General features: G+C 41.1%; 1 protein-coding gene across 2 annotated transcripts in view; it reads left to right on the forward strand.

The window, feature by feature from the left end:
* The first annotated feature begins 12,314 nt into the window (after positions 1-12,314).
* CDCA7L (cell division cycle associated 7 like) overlaps positions 12,315-17,145 on the forward strand; it is a 58,492-nt gene continuing 53,661 nt past the window's right edge. The window contains exon 1 of one of the 2 annotated variants that reach the window (XM_082193974.1): positions 12,315-12,684. The gene's annotated coding sequence lies outside the window, so the exon portion shown is untranslated. The remainder of the gene's footprint in view (positions 12,685-17,145) is intronic. The other variant, XM_082193973.1, reaches the window with a different exon arrangement.

Consider the following 17,145-nt stretch of genomic DNA (forward strand, 5'->3'; position numbering starts at 1 on the left):
ACAATGGCTCTGTTTTCCATGCAGTACAAAGATCTGCTTGCCTGGCATTGCTTGTACTCTTTCAAAAGAGCTGGCTTGGCTTCCTTTAATCTCCTCAGGATTACAATTGCCTCCTTTTAATGGCTATTATTGCTTTCCCTACCCTGTGTCATAGCTCTGGGTGGTGGGAATTGTACTTTCAATACATACCCTGACAGGATTTAGCTATTTCCTGTTTTATACTTTCCTCTCATTATTGTACTTATAAAACATGGCTCCCTTGAAGACCTGAATTTTATTTGTTTGTATTGTATTTATTAATACAGCAACACGCTGGGTCTAATTAGAAAATTGTTATCTACAAGATTGAAGGATTTATTAAACATCAGTGCATGTTTCCATATCTGTAAGTTTATATGGATATCGTCTTGAAATATATAAGATTTCAGGGGTCAAATATGTACCTTGGCTTTGGTTTCTTTGAAATGAAGGTGACTAGAGACTAAGGGCATTTCTGCAACATAATCTTTAAATTACATGTATATACAAGCTGAGCATAAAACTAGTTCACAGCATCAACAAACCAACAGATCCTGCTTACCCATTAGGTTTCTAGGGGGCTACCAGTGCTATAGCTTTAGTTTCTTACAGAGAGCAAGTCAGGCCTATGTGTCTCTTTCAGATCTGGTTTCAAGACTGCCAATATTTTGTTTCACATGTGGTTTGATGACATCACCTCCAGCTAAGGCAGAAGGGGAAGAAAAATATGTCCCCTTCCAGAAATATCTCTAGGTGTTTCTGTGGCCAAACATCATGTATACTTGGCCATAGGGCGGTCAGTTATACATTGCCAAACATGGGGACTGTATCAGACACACACATGGCAAAAGAGGACAACAGTTTGAATGATATTTGCATATAATGATCTATAGGTGAAATTCTAGAGATATTTACTGGTTTAAAGATAAGAAAGAGTAGGAGTAGAAGCTTTGATGTTGCTCAGCAGATTATGATCAGAGGACTAAGCAGGGACACAATTCACCACTCTAATGAGATGCATCTTTCTTTAGAAACCAAAAGAAGCTCTCAAATTGAGGACATCAGGGCTGTTCTCTGACAGCCCTTCAAAATAGAAGGCTTTGCTTTTGGAAACATCCTTCTTGGACATTTCTCTAGTCATGCAAATGTTTTGGTGAGATGGCCCTAAACACCCCAAGACTAAGTATAGGAGCCAGCTTCTAGGGGTTGAGGTCTCTAGGCCCCCCAATAAAATTTTTGAGGCCCCACCCCAAAGTTGATAGGTCAAAGAGTGTATGTGTGCCATGTCATGTGATAGACTATGTGGGGCGGGGTCCTCCAATATTTTATTCAAGTTGGCACCCCTGGAGCTAAACATACTCAGCAGGCACATAATCCTGGCTTACTATTGAGAGGAAGCCAGAAGGAGGCAAATGGAACCAGGCAGCTGCAAGAGGAGAGAGGAAGAAACACATATTTGCAAAAACGACAAGAGAGAATAATCTCATCGTCTGGATAGATCAGCAGCAGCAGCATTGTTTATTAAATTTGTATACTGCACTTCGTCCAAACATCACAGGGTAGGTCACAACATAAAAATACAAAAGGAGAATACATGATAAAACAAAAGCACAGCGATCACCACCACCACCACCCAACAAGTTTATAAGGCCATAGAATGTTTATCAACCAAATGCCTAGTTATAGTGAAACGTTTTTGCCTGGTGCCAAAAGAGATGTAATGAAGGTGCCTAACCCATCAGGGCTCTCCTTACACATTCTTAGGATTTAATCAGGATGCTGAGGGAGACCCTACATTCCTAGGGTGGAATCACCTCTTCATATCTAGCTTTCTTTTCATAGGGTGCCACATGAATTTGTACCAGCAAGCTTCTGTTTACAGCACCAGTAAACAACAGTTGTGCAGACAGAGAGTTTTCTGCTAGCATGTTAAATGACACAAAAGGCATTTTGTCAGTATATTTGTTAACCTACAATATGAAAAATGATGGCAATCTTTATATCTGCTTATGACTGTCAGATCTAAGGAATTGTAGTCTCCCCCCCCCCCACTCAAATTACAAAGAGCTATACCCAATATGGGAAGCGGGTGGCGCTGTGGGTTAAACCACAGAGCCTAGGGCTTGCCGATCAGAAGGTTGGCGGTTTGAATCCCCGCGACAGGGTGAGCTCCCGTTGCTCAGTCCCAGCTCCTGCCAACCCAGCAGTTCAAAAGCACGTCAAAGTGCAAGTAGATAAATAGGTACCACTCCAGCGGGAAGGTAAACGGCATCTCTGTGCGCTGCTCTGGTTTGCCAGAAGTGGCTTAGTCATGCTGGCCACATGACCAGGAAGCTGTACGCCGGCTCCCTCGGCCAATAAAGCGAGATGAGCCTCAACCCCAGAGTCGGCCACGACTGGACCTAATGGTCAGGGGTCCCTTTACCTTTACCTTTTATACCTAATATAGGCTATATTAAACTGCAAAACCCATCTAAGCATCACAGCAAAAAGGAGAAATGGGCTACAGTGCTGTACGGTCCAGGCCACACTGCTATGGAAAAGGGACTGTGAATGATCCTCTTACAAGGAAAAGTAGATGCAATAACCATGTGTTTGATTTGTTTCCATTTTGTGTTGCAAAGCACAAAGAAACAGGATATTCCAGCTGGTACATTAATATTTACATATCTGCAATAGGAATCCTTGAGCACCATCTAGTGGCTTTTATATTTATCGCTGTTCTATAATAGCAATGATTAGATTCAGTGGATGAAAATAGATTTTAATTACTTGAGTGGTTAATGTATTTTAGGCTGTCACCAGATTGAAGAAATCTTAGTCAATTATGTGAGTTTTAATTTTGATCAATTAAATTGAAGGGATATTGCATATGCAAAAAGTTCTGAAGGAAATAAAAGCCTATTTCTTTGTTTTTTAAATGATCTGCACTGAAGAGGCTCCATCCTTCTCTTGTATAGGATGGAATTCTGCATTTTGATAAGTACTTGCATGAAAAAAGGATTTTAAAAATTTAAACATATGCTGCTAAATTAATTAGCGGAAGATAGGACAGTGGAAGCGGAGAAGAGATGAAAAACCCAACTACAAAGGGAGAAAAAGAGGCTTATCTTAGTGAGCCCCAACATGAGAGCCACCCTGGCATAGCTGTTTCTAGCTAAATGCATCAGCCATATGATAGTGAGAACCTGTGTTTAATTCAAATGCATAAGATGGGCTATAAATTAAAGCAGCTAAATTTAACCACATCCAAACAAATGCTTAACCTGATGGTTGAAGATTTCTAGTTATGCTTTGTATTACTGGTGCAGATTTAATTATTATATTAATAATAAATAAATACATTCAGTTAGTCAATCAGATTTCTATTGTTTGAGCCGCTGGCAATTATAACATTCATCACAAAAAAGCAGACAATCCAATCAAAACAGAAATTAAATCGTATCAGTTTCCCAAGCAGATTATCAAGACATAAGTTTCCCAAATCATTTTGATTTAAAAAAATCTGCTTGGCAGGCATCACTGTTTTGGATCCAAAAAGTAGTCTCTAACTTTTTCATTGCTAACACATATAAGACTATGCTGTGGGTTACAAACTTGTCTCGATTGCTTGGCAGCCTTCTAATTTGGAAATCATTTGATAGACCTTATAAGGAATTCTGGACTGGATGAAGAAATCTGTTCCAAGGTGAAATTGTCTTCAGTCTGCTCTGATCCACATAGGCAATGGCAGTCATGAGCTGGCCTATTAAAGAATTTACCAGTCAGGTATTCTTAATCTGAAATCAGCTGAGAAACCGGGAGGAAAGTTAATTATTGCAGACAAATAACCCTTTTATAAAGGTAAAGGTAAAGGTACCCTTGCCCGAACGGGACAGTCTTGACAGACTCTGGGGTTTGTGCGCCCATCTCACATCTATTGGCCGGGGGCCAGCGCTGTCCGAAGACACTTCCGGGTCACGTGGCCAGCGTGACAACGCTGCTCTGGCGAGCCAGAGCCGCACAAGGAACGCCGTTTACCTTCCCGCTGGTAAGCGGTACCTATTTATCTACTTGCCCCCGGGGGTGCTTTCGAACTGCTAGGTGGGCAGGCGCTGGGACCGAGCAGCGGGAGCGCACCCCGCCGCGGGGATTCGAACTGCCGACCTTTCGATCGGCAAGCCCTAGGCGCTGAGGCTTTAGCCCACAGCGCCACCCGCGTCCATAACCCTTTTATAGTAGGGTTTAATTTTAATATACCAAACTGAGGACTTGGAATTGTTCATCTATATTCAGTGTTTGTTTTCAGCAGAGAAAGCCGGGCAGAATGTTGTAGTAGCTTGATGTTGACTTAATCAGGTTCCTCTGTACAGTGGTACCTCAGGTTACATACGCTTCAGGTTACACACTCCGCTAACGCAGAAATAGTGCTTCAGGTTAAGAACTTTGCTTCAGGATAAGAACAGAAATCGGGCTTCAGCAGCGCGGCGGCAGCAGGAGGCCCCATTAGCTAAAGTGGTGCTTCAGGTTAAGAATAGTTTCAGATTAAGAACAGACCTCCGGAACGAATTAAGTACTTAACCCGAGGTACCACTGTAATGCCATCACAGGATACAAGCATTCAGAAAAGCTCTAGCAACTAACCGTTCAAATATGTGTCAGAGGAGTATAAAAGCACCTGAACATTCTTGCATACACAATTTAAGTTGTGTGTGTATAAAAAGAAACATGAAAAGCAGCCCTCTGGAAAATGCTACTTCTGAAACTCTTTATTCTTCCTCTGAAAAAAAGGCCTGAGCATGCATAGACTATTGCCGGAAATACCATCTGTTTAGCAACTTAGTTATATCTCTGTCCTCATTGGCTTCCTTGACATTCCACTCAGCACTTCTTTGTCTTCTGGATGACTTAATCTGGTGCCGAAGGGTGAGTTTATAATGACAATGTGTAGGATTTTTACTTGTTGTGAGCACGCCAGCTGTGCTGGTGTAATATATTGATGGCAAGCGCCAAACATTTTGCAGCCTTGTGGAGAGAGGGAGGGAAAGCTGTTGTTATAATGCAACTCATGTACCCGACAATCTTAGCAGGTGTCACTATGGTAGGGGAAGTGTGGCTTCGTTAGATTGCGGTCAATAGCTACAGCTGCAAGATAATGGAGAGGCAAAGCTGAAAAGAGCCACACAAAAAATGCCATGGAACTGAAATCTTATTTTTTTAAAACAGTAAATATTTAAAGTTATGATGAGGCCTTCCTCATGGTCCTGCAATTATCCAGTGGCTGATATTTTTGCCACCGTCATAAAGGTGTACAGGTGACATACTTCGATGTATGAATAATTCCATGAGCAAGAAATGCATGTGGCACTGTGGTCTAAACCACTGAGCCTCTGGGGCTTGCCAATCAGAAGGTTGAAAGTTGGAATCCATGCAACAGGGTGAGCTCCCATGGCTCTGACCCAGCTTCTGCCAACCTAGCAGTTTGAGAGCATACCAGTGCAAGTAGATAAATAGGTACCGCTGTGGCAGGAAGGTAAACAGCATTTCTGTGCACTCTGGCTTCCATCACGGTGCTCTGTTGCACCAGAAGTGGTTTAGTCATGCTGGCCACATGACCCAGAAAGCTGTGTATGGATAAATGAAGCTCTCTTGGCCTGAATCGAGATGAGTGCAGCAACCCCATAGTTGTCTTTGACTGGACTTAGCCATCCAGGGGTCATTTATATTACCTTTTTGTTGTTGTTTAGTCATTTAGTCGTGTCCGACTCTTTGTGACCCCATGGACCAGAGCACGCCAGGCACTTCTGTCTTCCACTGCCTCCCTCAGTTTGGTCAAACTCATGCTGGTAGCTTACCTTTATATTACCTTTACCTAATGCAAGTCACATGTAGCAATCGTACTAGGGAAATTTGGGGTAGCAATGGCTACAACTACATCTTGTTTGAAGGCCTCTGTGAAGTTGGGGGGGGGGGAGAATCTACAGAGTCTGTAGCTTCCACCTTCTACCCTGATTAACTCTATACAGTGGTACCTCGGGTTAAGTACTTAATGCGTTCTGGAGGTCTGTATTTAACCTGAATCTGTCCTTAACCTGAAGCATCACTTTAGCTAATGGGGCCTCCTGCTGCTGCCGGAGCACGATTTCTGTTCTCATCCTGAAGCAAAGTTCTTAACCTGAAGGACTATTTCTGGGTTAGTGGGGTATGTAACCTGAAGCATATGTAACCTGAGGTACCACTGTAATACGCATTTCCGGAGCATTTGACTACTCGACTGTCCTTCATTTGCTCCCTGCCTGCCTGAGAGTGCTCTTCCTTGCAGTTGTTTCTCCCTCACTGACAAGTTGCTCAGTTTGGCTATTTCCAGCAGCCTGCTCCCTGTCCGCTCCAGTGAGAACACACTGGTATTTTCGACAGAGCTCATGGCTCATTTCTTGCATTCCTCCCCTCACTGACAAGTTGCTCAGCTCTCTCAGCCGAACTGAACTGAACTTGTATCCAGCTTTGAGATATGTTGGTGTGTGTGCATGTGTAGGGGAACTAATCATTCGCAAACAACTGGGAGTGCTTCTTAAAACCAGGTTAATTAATACATTAATCTTTAAATATTTATGTAGAGTTGCCATATTTCAAAAAGTAAAATTGCTGACACTCGCAAAGGAAAACACCTAAATTGTTGAGCTTTTTTTGGGGGGGGAACTTCCCCACAAAATAGTTATTTTAAGCCTTTGGAACTGTTTCCACTGCTTTTTGTGGGTTTTCCCTGACATTTTGCAAATTTGGCAAAATTCTCTCCTGGCGCCATTTTTATACCCAAAAACCAGGACATGTCTGGATTTTTCCTGACATATGGCAAGCCTGTCTTTATGTGAATGAATCATTTAAAAACAGGCACTAAAAGGTACAGGTGGTAACCATTTTGCACAGGGGTTCTGTTCCCAGCCCCTGTGCACATTGCTGGAACACATATAAGCACGCCCCACCCCATTTCACCCCCATACTGCCGCCTTCTGGGCCCAAAAGTACCTGAATGTCGGTGATCGTGCGTCAATTGGATGTGCCTAAAATGGTCACCCCCTATTCACAAGTGTTGCTTTGGAAAACAAACATGAGTATTACAGCCAGTAATCTTGGCATCTGAAAGCATCCTCAAGATTGATTTGCAACAATGACTTGAGATATTTGGGCCTCACCATTTCAGAGATCTTCTCTTTCCTGATCCCTGAACTTAACCGTACAGTGTGCTTTGCTGGTTTGGCTGACCATCACATCCAATATTGTAGTGTGGAGTAGGAAGAAATGCTTACTGATCCTCCTCACAGCAGCTCTTTCTTCTGCAAGTCACATCCCACCCTCAGAAACTCCTGCTGATCTGCTCGCTTGGCCAGATGCTCTTGCCAAACACCCACCTGGCCCAGCTGTGTCTTTCAGCAGCACTTGTCGACTGCCAAGGCAGCTTTTAATCTTTCACTTTTCAATGAGTGCTAAAGTAGTAGTTTTTAATTATTCTTTCTTATTCTAGCTACTTAAAACAGCAGTAAAAGGAAGCAAAGTTATTTGTACAGCTCAGCTGACAAGAGATTGCTGGCTTGATTCTGAAGTGTGTGGCAGCACTATTATGTTATCAACTGGGTGGACCAGCAAAAACCACCCTCAAGGCATCTAGATTCCAGTGGCTGTGGCTTCTAGGGAGCTGTTTTCATTTTTCTAGGTTGCCACTCCTCTAGGGTTTGAGTATTCATTGAGGGAGGGGAAAAACTCAGAACCATCAAATCTTTTTGTAATCATACAAGTAGCAGATGCGGAGCCAGAATGCAGCCTTTCATTTTGCCACTTTTTATGCCCTACAAATTCCATTCCTTTCATAATGGATGCCTGCCACTTTGCTGTTATTTAAAAAGTAAATAGCCTTCCTGCAGGAAATATAAATAGGAACTAACTTGACTGTAAAACGTACCTCCAGTTGGCGCAGAAAGCATGAAAGAACCTATTGAGCGGAAAAGAAAGCTTCAGCTCAACTATATTGAACCCTCCAGAATGTAAGAGTAGCTGCTTTTGACATTGCAACCCTGGAAAGCTAGAGGTTCTACCACAATTATGGCATATGCTGTCCCTCTTTTATGGTCACTTGTAAATCCATGTCCCCAATTTTGTCCCTATTTTGTAGAAGCTGTGTTAAATTTTTGTTAGTGAGAGTTGCTAACATTGTCGTTCATCAGGGTGTATTGGCTCCCTTCACAGAGCCTTTGGAAGTTTAGCCTGCAATTCCATGCATGCAAAGATCTCATTGAACTCAGTGGGAGTTACTTCTGAGAAAACCTGTATACGATTGTGCTGCTATATTTTTGAATGAGTGCATGTTGTATTTGTGCATATTTTGGTTGGCACATGAACACCAAGACATAGAGATTTTTCTTTTTTGAAGTTTTTTTTTTTTGGGGGGGGAACAAACCATGAACCCAGACGTAACACTAAAGCAAACCAAGACTCAGCTCCCAGCAGCTCAGGAGGAGGGAGAGGGGAAGGAGCAAAGCACATGCAATTTTAGTTCCATGCCTAAAGATGACATGAACCCATATATTGTTAGAGAAAAGCAAATACCGGTACTTTTCCTTCTCTTGAGTTTGCATTTGATACACTTGTTACTTTAAACCACATGAGGGCACTCTTTGTCTAGTGATCTAGCCACCTTCTGTTTGTAGCTTCTCTGCCTAAGTTAACTTCATCCATAAATGCTGAGCCATTTTGTTTTATTGCTCTTTCTCAACTTGAGACAAACAAAATGTCTGATTTTTTCCACACACTCTCTAATCTCCACTCATCCTACAAATAGTTCATGCATGAATAAGGCCTTTGAACTCCAGAAATTGCAAGTGATTTTCTCACAAGTGCCACCACCCACCCAGCTGCTCCCAGGAAGCTCTTTAGTGCCTCCTGAAATCTGACACTGGCTCTGTCTGACTCTAGCATGAGCTACAAATGTAGTAAAAAAGAAAGCAAACTGCTGCTACTTTAGTCTACAGGGTAAATATAATATCTGTGAAAATTCCTTTATGTAAAAACAAAAGCAAAAAAACAGAACACAGTTCCTTAAAGTAGAAAACAAGCACAGCAGGGAGCAAGTCTGGGCTAGAACCTTCTTCCTGATGTACTACTAATTCTTTTTTTAGCTTACAGGGGAGTTTACATGGAGGAATGTTTTAAAAAAAGTGATCTCCCATCAGTAGTCTGAAGCAGTACCATCCACTCTGCTACCTCAGGATTCCATTTTCCCTACATGTAGACAAGCTTTCTAAAAAGAGCCCCTTGGACATACAACTGTAAGGTTTTTGCATGATTGGAACCCCTGTTGTTTGGGCATTTTAGTCACATGGAGCGAGGTCTATGTACCCTGTGCGCAATTATACACATAGGTTCTCTTTTCAGACCTTATTAAAATGTGTAGAGAAGGTTATGTGCAACACCATTCACCCTGTGCATTCACGTAGCATCTAAAGGGGGGGGTTCTATTACTTTGTAAAATAGGGGCAGCAGTTTTAAGAAAGGGTGTTGGCAGGGACTAAGCTTGGTCTATAGCAGAAAATACCCTTGCACATTCTTATTTTATTCTAAGTAGTTACTGACTGCCCCACTTCCTTGGTATTTGCCATTTATTCTTGAAACGTGCAAGTGTTTTTAGATGTATGAGAAGGGTCATTCTGATCAGAGTTATTCATAACAGTAGCTATGAATTTATCATTTGTATGCATTCTCTATGCGAACTCAAAACGTTGTTGCTGTCAGTCCCTTTAGCCACACACGCATGCACACACACTTTAGTATATTAGCAAATATTGCCTCAAACAGGTGCACACTAATTATTTATCTATGTATAGCAGCCCTCCATTTCCCCTCCCCCAGATACACAGCCCAGGCGAACTCGCATCTCCTTTTCATCCTGATAAAGAAAGGGTGTTCTATTCATAGGAAAATAGTTGGGTCGGGCTCTCTGGGGCTTTTTGTTTGTGCTCCACGGGGTGCCTAATAGCTCTGCAGGGGTAGGAATCCAGTCACGCAAGCAACCTACAGTATACACTGCCAACCAAAAAAAGTGTTAATTAAAGGGTGTCAAATTCAAGGAGAGCCAGAAGTGGCTTGGGGAAGGGGTGGGGGGGCACATTTTCCATAGAGAAGAGCATATAGAAGAGGTGTCTTCAGACAATCTTTCCCCCCTTTCTTTCTTTCATTTTTGTGAATTGTTCCATAACTGGATACCAGGCAGCTTTGCAGTTATGGCAGACATATTCAGCTAGCCCTCTTTATTGTTTAAAATCAATAAATATAATTAAACTTACACAGTACACTCCCCACTGTTGTTGACAGTAGTTGTTTTATCTGAATAAAGAATGCTTTCCAGGATTTTGTAGGAAGTGCTGTATATTTATGCAAAAGTTGTCTATTAAATCCCTTGCATAGCATTTGGTACACAAAAGCTTTACTTTCCACTTTGTATTTCAAAGCACTGTGCAATTTGCTATAAAAGGTATGAAAGCAAATAAAAGTGCCTGAATGTTCACTCCGCATAAATCAGACTTGTACATAAACTGTTGTGAGTGAAGGTTCCCCCTTGAAAACAAGTTAAACTCTACACATTTATTATTTCTTGTACTAAAATTGCTGGGGTTAATTTACTTCTCGGTGGAAAAGGTAAAATAATAATACAATCATTCATAAGTCAACATTATATTGCCTGCATATAAAATGTTTAATATATATTGTCATAGACAGAAACTGAGGGCTTACAATAACATACTGAAGTTAATTAAACTGCTGGGACAGCATTAATGTGAAAATTGTCACACTCTGAAGTCAGTTACTGTTTTGTAGATTGATAAAAGTATTTGGGAATGAAATCAGTATAGACTAACTCCTTAAATTTAAGCTGAATGGTGTGATATTTGAATCATACATTCATTCATCCTTTTAGTCTGAGGTAACAAGGTGCTATGACTTATTTAAGTCTCTGCATGTGCAAATGAGATTGCTCACCTCATCTGCTTAAAAGTGTGTCTCTATTTCATCACAGATGGATCATGAATGAAAATAATTGAGAAGATGGCATTATTCTATGTTACTCTTCAAGTTAGTAGTACACATGAAAAGGTAGCAGCCCCTCAAAGGTTAGGTACCACCTAAGTGGTACATAGGGTTGATAAGAAGCCATAATAAATGGACACAACTTTTTACTTCTAGGTCAGTTGCCTTTTTGTGTGAAGGAAGCCAGAGACAAAAGTGTGCAGAACAACTGCAGCTCTTATTTGTGCAGCAGGTTAAATTCCTGCCATGCAAAAGTCAGAGGTTTGCACCCATGCACACCTCCATACAGGGCCATAGCTATGGGGTGGCAAGGTGGGCCCCCACTGGAGTTGCAGGCTATTGCCCCCCCCCGCAAAATCGGCTAAAAATACGTCCATAAATAAAAATTTTGATTGTTGTCTCATAAGAAATGGTTTTAAATAGAGAGTGAATTGAATGGGTGGAAGGAAGGGGGTTGGAGGAGAGGCAGAAAGAAGAGCTAATTTGTCTGTGGCTAGGGGGAGCAATCTGGACGGTTCTGCCAGGGGCGCAAGATCACCTAGCTATGGTTCTGCCTCCATACAGGCAAGCAAGAAGCATTATGAAAGTCCAAGGACATATTCCAGCCCAGCAAAAGCACTCTAAGAGGATCAGGGGTGCGAACTTGAATAAAATATTGGGGGGCCCTGCCCTGCATAATCGATCATATGACAGGGTGTACCCACACCATTTGAATGGCAATGCCCATCAACTTTGGGGGCTCCCGACGCCCGCAATTATTTTATTTGTGACCCCAAAGGGACCTCAGCACCTTTGTGATCTGAGGAGAATCCTAATGACTGGATAAAGAGGCCTGGAATGAATGGACATGACTGACTTAAGTCCTTTCATTCCAGTGGGTCTCCTCTGAGTTGGACACAACCCTCCGTTATGAGGGAAATGGATTCTCTACACCTGTTGAGATGAATCTTCTGCTTGTTGTATGCTTCAGAGTTGAACTCTTTGTGACAAACTGAACTATGGGTGGCTTTTAAAAATGTGTATATGAGGGATAGAATTATTATATAGTTGTTTGTCTATATGCTGCAGGGCTGTGTATTTTTGTATAACTGTTATAGGAGTGATTTCAAACTGGCAAATGGTTTGAGGTAATTTAGAATCTTTTGTTTGATAGGCAAGGAATTGGCGGGAACTTCCTTTGGGAATGTTGAGGAGAAACAGGTGATGGCAGTTAGAAGTGACAGGAGAGCACTGACGAATGTTATGAGGGAGGGCAGTGTGGGGAGAGATTGATGGCTGGGCATTTAGATGGAAATGGTTATTATATTTAAACAAAAGGATGCCACAACTCAAGTGCATATAGAAAGGACTATCATGACAGTGCAACAAGCCCTGCTGCACTAAATAGTTTGAGATAAAGGGAAAAGATGTACTTGAATTAGCTGCTGGAATCCCAAAGCTTCGACAGATTTTTGGATGTTTTCTATTCTTATTTGTTTTTCTTATCGATTTTTTAAAAAAGAAATAAGTTTGAATATCACAGCCCAAAATCACCTGACATCTAAACAATAATAAAGAAGAGGTGAGGCAGATCTCCCTGGGGCAAAAGTTCTTTTCATGGAATTATCTACAGTAGGTAGTTGTTAAACATAACAGATCAATAGTTTCAAAAGATGTAAAAAAGAAGAAGTGCTTAATACCACTTATAAGAATAATAGAGAATAGGTAAAATAAGGGTTTAAGAAGCTCTGTATTTGGGAAGGTTAAAAGACCTGGTGCACAATCAGGTACCAGATGTCAAGCAGCAGAAATACGCCCCCCCCCTCCAAGTAACAGTAGGGTAACCTCTTTACTTAAATGCTGCCATTTTTGGTGTATGCTTTTCTTAGTGGACCAACATGCATAAAATCATAGAATCCTAGAGTTGGAAGAGACCACAAGGGCCATCGAGTCCAACCCCCTGCCAAGCAGGAAACACCATCAGAGCACTCCTGACATATGGTTGTCAAGCCTCTGCTTAAAGACCTCCAAAGAAGGAGACTCCACCACACTCCTTGGCAGCAAATTCCACTTTCGAACAGCTCTTACTGTCAGGAAGTTCTTCCTAATGTTTAGGTGGAATCTTCTTTCTTGTAGTTTGGATCCATTGCTCCGTGTCCGCTTCTCTGGAGCAGCAGAAAACAACCTTTCTCCCTCCTCTATGTGACATCCTTTTATATATTTGAACATGGCTATCATATCACCCCTTAACCTCCTCTTCTCCAGGCTAAACATGCCCAGCTCCCTTAGCCGTTCCTCATAAGGCATCATTTCCAGGCCTTTGACCATTTTGGTTGCCCTCCTCTGGGCACGTTCCAGTTTGTCAGTGTCCTTCTTGAATTGTGGTGCCCAGAACTGGACACAGTACTCCAGGTGTGGTCTGACCAGAGCAGAATACAGTGGCACTATTACTTCCCTTGATCTAGATGCTATACTCCTATTGATGCAGCCCAGAATTGCATTGGCTTTTTTAGCTGCCGCGTCACACTGTTGGCTCATGTCAAGTTTGTGGTCAACCAAGGCTCCTAGATCCTTTTCACATGTACTGCTCTCAAGCCAGGTGTCCCCCATCTTGTATTTGTGCCTCTCATTTTTTTTGCCCAAGTGCAATACTTTACATTTCTCCCTGTTAAAGTTCATTTTGTTTGTTTTGGCCCAGTTCTCTAATCTGTCAAGGTCGTTTTGAAGTGTGATCCTGTCCTCTGGGGTGTTAGCCACCCCACCCCCCGCCAGTTTGGTGTCATCTGCAAATTTGATCAGGATGCCCTTGAGTCCATCATGTTTTGTGCTTTGCAAAATATGAAAAATAACCAGCTGCCATCTCTAAAAATTAAGTGTGGAAATCTGCAAAATATCTACAAAATGAACAACAGTATGATGCCAAGATTGTGTTTGGTTCAAAATAATGATGCGGCTGTTTACAGGAGGCATAGAAGAAATCTGCCAAGTACTGAACATTGTACCCCATTAATGTACTGTATATAGCAACAGAAAACCCAGATATACTTGCACCAAACACAGACAAGCAATAGTGTATTTACAGAACTAATGAATTGGTTCCACCACAAAGTGCCCCTAAAGAAATTCTCATTTGAACTCATTTTGTGCTAACTTCTGATTAGGTATGTTCTGTAAGACACCTATCGCTATATCAAAAGAGAAAGAGGAAAATCTGCTAGAGTAATATTTCATGGGAGAAGTGATGATAATTAGAACTATAGTATTTGATGAATGGGTGCATGGAGGAAAGCAGCTCTGAAAACAGGTGAAAACTGAACCTAGGGGAAGCTGCTGCAATTTTGAGCCAAGTTCTAGTAAGGTTTGTTTGCTCCACATTTCTGTGACATCATTTTATAGTTTGCAGCAGCAAAGGTTATAAGAAATCTCTAGCAAAGAATTGTCAGTACCTCACCAAACTACAACTGCCTGATTCTTTGGGGGAAGACTTGAAGTGATATAATAAAACCAGTATATATTGGTAGTGTATACACATCATTTAATAATGTAGATACATCCACATCATTTGTGGAAATATCTGGAATCTTGGATCTAAACCAATTCTCAGATCTTAATAGCTGGACTTGATAGACTCATAAGACCGGAACAGACTGCAGGATTGTAGTCCAACCTGCCCCCACAAAAACTGGATCAGGGCACACATAATGATTTTCTCACACTGCAACAAGCATCCCTGACCAAAAAAGGTTACCAAGTCCACATTATAAACCAATGAACACAGACAGCTCTCTCCATACAATAGATAATGTCATGTAAAGCAGTGTTCATGTTATAACTTTTGTTCATTTATTGTTTCAAATTTGTTGCTCTTAGAAGTACTTGACACTAAAGTCATTTAATGGTTTTCTAACACATTTAATTTGGCCTGGTAGCTCACAACCAGTGCACTGCCCTGGGAATAGAGGTGATGTGTTTGCCTGATCATTCTCAGGAAGACACTGGGTAAAAATTCACCACCTGGAATAGGGTAGTGTAGGTAAAACCAGATCAAAAAATGGGATAACTGAAAGTGTGAACATTTGGACATTTCAGCCAAATGTCCCAAATATAGGACATTTGTGCCAATTGATCCCTGTAACAATATTCTAATTTCAGTTATGATTGGTAAATTGTGTGCAAATCAGTCTGATGTTGACAAACATAACTAACAAATATATTGCCACTTTAAAAATCTTCATAAGAAAATATTAAATGCTTCCAAACCATATGAAATACTGTAGAATTATGGCCAGCTTTTAGATTTTTCCATGCGCTTATTTCTCCTGCTTTTTAAAAATGGTGTCACGCTTTGCATATAGTAAATATTTTTGGTTTTAGATTATATTAAACATGCATCTTTGAAAATTTGGTTGAAACAAGTGTTCCCTTTTCTCCTTGCTCATTCCATGATAAGTGCTTTATGTTTGGGGTTTGCTAATGCAACAGTCATTTCTGAGAGCTATCCAAACAGAAACCACATCAATAAGATACTAAACCCTTAATTACAGTAATGTATGTACTGAGGATTCCTCCTCCTTCTCCCCTGCATCCCTATTTTGCTTCCACCCCAAACCTTTCTTCATTCCCTTGGGCACAGACTCCTAACTGCAGCATCTCAAACCCATCACAGCGCGTGCACTTAAAACGGCTGCAGGAAATTTGTTTTACAAGGCTGGTTTTAACTGAACTACCTGCTGTGCACCACATTGCTACTGTTTGGGAAATGAATGATGGGAAAAGCAAGTCTGTGATTTCATTTGTTCAGACCGATTAGTCACACGTTGCATACGGTATCATTTGCTTGTCACTTAATGACTGACCAGCCTGCCTGAATCATTAGTGCTGTAGCGCAATGAAAGGAAGACATAAGCATAATGAGGAACTGAAGGAAAGTGGAGTGCTGTTTTACCTAAAAGAAATGGTGCGCAGAAATCCAGCACAGCTGCAGGTGTTCCAATGACAATGTGGGAAGCAGTTAGCTTCCAATTTAGCAGAAAATTAAGAGCGAAAAAACTGTTATTTGTGAGAGAAGATACTCATGGCAAGCAATCATCCATGCTCTATATCCACAAGATGAGCATTCAGCTGTCTTTGTCGTGACTTAAAACAATTGGTATCTTGGGCAGCATTCAACACCAGATTGGTGCTTATTATCTGCAGTTTATTCTTTCTTGGGATATTTTGTTTTTTTCTCCCCCCCACAACCATTTTATGGTTAATTTGCTTGCATGAATGTAAAACCATTTAAACTGAAAAATCTGGATTGTGGTTTATCATTGTGCTCTGAGCTGTGTGATGCAACATAATTGCCAATTTTCAGATTCATAATTCATTTTGATTCATGCAGCTTCATGGAAACCACACTTTTCAAACTACTAACAAGCTAGATTAGAGCCTGCAGATTCCTTTGGTCAAATAACACACGTTACAGAGCTGCGCTTTGTAAAGTCAAATTATAAATGTTGTTGACAAGACAAGTAACTTCACTTCCCAATCAAAACATCTTGGTTCTGGGAATCTAGGGAATAGATTCTGTATGTATAGTCTTAACAAACACACATAGTCAAGATGATTTGGGGGTATGAGTTCAGTTTCCAACAAATTTTCCTGTGTAATAATGGGCATGTTGCATTTGAAGGACATAGGAATTGCATCCATGACTGAAGTGTCATAAAGATGTGAAGTTTTAGGTCAGTTTCAAAAACTACTGCTGTTGTAGGCATCTATTATAGAGATTTAACCCAGTTGTTTCATTTAGCTTGTGCACATTCTCTAAAGTGCATAAAAGTGCTCAAAAGGAACCACAAAATAGATTATCTGGGAGAGGAAAGATGTTCATGCTTTTGTAACTGATTTCAACTTCTGAAAATAGTTTTCCAAATAAAATAACTTCCACATAGCTTCTTAAGATAGGACTATAGCAATGATTTTAGAGGGTCTTAAAGGGATGATTCAAGAAATGGATCTTTCATGTTCAGAGGCAAAATCTGGGGAATGCATCTGACCAGTGTGGGTCAATGAAGTTTCCTTTGCTTAACTCCGCCTAAAGAATTGTGA

This window comes from Podarcis vaucheri (assembly GCF_965113315.1).
Source record: "Podarcis vaucheri genome assembly, chromosome: 12".
Taxonomy (NCBI): Eukaryota; Metazoa; Chordata; class Lepidosauria; order Squamata; family Lacertidae; genus Podarcis; species Podarcis vaucheri.